We start from the raw sequence: 2,637 nt of genomic DNA, 5'->3' as shown, positions 1-2,637 counted from the left end.
CATTCAGGACACATGGATAAACCTAGAGGACACTATGTGAAGTGAAATTTAAAAAGTTAAAACTATAGGACTCTGATACGTTCTATTTAATGGGATTTTCATCAGAAAAAAATATGCTGCATTGATAGTTGTGTTTATTGCATTTCCCAGTGTATTCTTCATAGGAGAGAAACTCAATTTATTTAGATATTGAAACACTCCTAATAAAAATTCCAACTTTCCCTTATATAAGAATAAAATTAACTTAATTAAAATGGCATAAAAAGCCCCTCCCACCCCCTCAGCTGAATAGGCTGAGTTGTTTTGGAACACACCACAGAATGAGATTCTGGTGACTCTAGCTGCGTTTGCTCCTCAGTCCTTTCGCTTACCCAAGGCGGTACCTGGCAGATCCACCCCCTCCTGTGCCGGGAACGGGCTACCACTGGCATCATGCCCTAGCCGTACCCAGCACTGACCCGGAACAGAAGGAGCAGCTCTCTGACATCGCTTATAGAATTGTGGCTCCAGGTAAGGGCATCCTGGCTGCAGATGAGTCCACCGGAAGCATTGCCAAGCAGCTGCAGTCCATTGGCACTGAGAACACGGAAGAGAACAGGCGTTCCCACCGCCCGCTGCTGCTGACTGCTGCTGACCGTGTGAATCCCTGCATTGGGGGGTGATCCTCTTCCACGAAACACTGTATCAGAAGGCGGATGATGGATGTCCCTCCCCCCAAGTTATCAAGTCCAAGGGTGGTGTTGTGGGCATTAGGGTAGATAAAGGTGAGGTGCCTCTGCTGGAACCAATGGCGAGACCACCACCCAAGGGCTGGATGGGCTGTCTGAACGCTGTGCCCAGTATAAGAAGGATGGAGCTGACTTTGCTAAGTGGTGTTGTGCGCTAAAGATTGGGGAACATACTCCCTCAGCTCTTGCCATCATGGAAAATGCCAATGTCCTGGTCCATTATGCCAGCATCTTCCAGCAGAATGGCATTGCACTCATTGTGGAGCTTGAAATCCTCCCTGTTGGGGACCATGACTTAAAGCGCTGTCATTATGTAACTGAGAAGGTATTGAAAGGACCAAGCAGACACCATAACAGGCTGTGAATCTTCTCTCAGAGATCAGGCCTCAATTTCAGTTTCCTGAGACTTAAGCAAGCAGTTTCTGGGAGGGCTATGACTTAGTCCTTGCAGTAGCTCTCTTTCTGCACGTACTCTGACTGCTCAAGGTTCAGCGAGTTGTTTAGTGTCTGGGACCCCTCACCAACTTAGAGCTACGTGCATGGGTCAATGTGAACGTGTGAGGCCAGGCAGCCTCCATGACAGCTCAAGGACAGAGCCTGGGACTTGTCTAGGCTTGCCCCAAAATGATAACTGCAACCTCCAACCAGTAAATTCAAAAGTTACATACCCTCACCCAATCATATGTTGCCAAGGTTTGTACCACCCTGCTTGTGGTGTTTCCCTTTAAAAACCCCTCACTCACTCTGAGAGCTCAGGGCCGTCCTCCTCCACCTGCTTCATCGGATGTTGGACACGGACCAAGCCCAGGCTTGCTTGTTATCAATAAATCCCTTTGTGTTTTGCATCAGATAATCGGCTCTGTGGTGGTCTTGCTCAGGAGTTTCACGACGCAGCCACAACAGTACCGGCTGCTGTCTACAAGGCTCTGAGTGACCACCATATCTATCTGGAAGGCACATTGCTGAAGCCCAACATGGTCACCCCAGGCCATGCCTGTACCCAGAAATTTTCCAATAAGGAGATTGCCATGGCAACTGTCCCAGCTCTTCATTGCACAGTGCCCTCTGCTGTCCCTGGGTTCACTTTCCTGTCTGGAGGGCAGAGTGAGGAAGAGGCATCCATCAACCTCAATGCTATCAACAAATGTCTGCTGCTGAAGCCATGGGTCTTGACTTTCTCTTATGACCGAGCCCTGCAGGCCTCTGCTCTGAAGGCCTGGGGTGGGAAAAAGGAGAACCTGAAGGCTGCCCAGGAGGAATACATCAAGTGAGCCCTGGCCAACAGCCTTGCTTGTCAAGGAAAGTATACCCCAAGTGGTCAGTCTGGAGCCACAGCCAGTGAATCTCTCTTCATCTCTAACCATGCCTACTAAGCAGAGGTGATCTAAGGCTGCCCCATGGACACTTCAGGCCCCCTGCCTACTCACTTGTTATTGAAGAGGGGGCCTTCAGGCTCTTTCCCATCATTCTTATGCTGCCCTGGTGACTGGTGTGTGGTGTTGTCTGTGAATGCTAATTTTGCCATCCCTTCCAGCCCACTGCCAAAAACCAACCATTTTAGGGGGGAAAGAAATAAAAAATCGTGTTCCAGCTGGTCAGTGGTGGCTCATGCCTCTAATCCCAGCACTCAGGAGGCAGAGGCAGGCGGATCTCTGTGAGTTTGAGGCCAGCCTGGTCTACAGGGTGAGTTCTAGCCAGAGCTGTTATATAGAGAAACCCTATCTCAAAAAACAACAAAAAAGTGTTCCATGAAAAGGTACTTAATATGCATGGTTATTATATATAAATTAAAAACAAAAAATAGGGGACTGGAGAGATGGCTCTGCAGTTGAGCACTGGCTGCTGTTCCAGAGGACCCAGGTTTGATTCTCAGCACCCACATGGCAGCTCACAACTGTTTCTAACTCCA

The 2,637-nt window shown here is 49.0% G+C and overlaps 1 pseudogene; it reads left to right on the top strand.

The window, feature by feature from the left end:
- Positions 1-429: 429 nt before the first annotated feature.
- LOC128115739 (fructose-bisphosphate aldolase A-like) lies at positions 430-2,137 on the top strand (annotated as a pseudogene).
- Positions 2,138-2,637: the final 500 nt, after the last annotated feature.

The sequence above is a fragment of the Peromyscus californicus genome, unplaced genomic scaffold (genome assembly GCF_007827085.1).
Source record: "Peromyscus californicus insignis strain IS unplaced genomic scaffold, ASM782708v3 Scaffold_10__1_contigs__length_136768540, whole genome shotgun sequence".
NCBI lineage: Eukaryota > Metazoa > Chordata > Mammalia > Rodentia > Cricetidae > Peromyscus > Peromyscus californicus.
The sequence above is the reverse complement of the archived record's forward strand: the minus strand, read 5'-3'. Positions and strand labels throughout refer to the sequence as shown.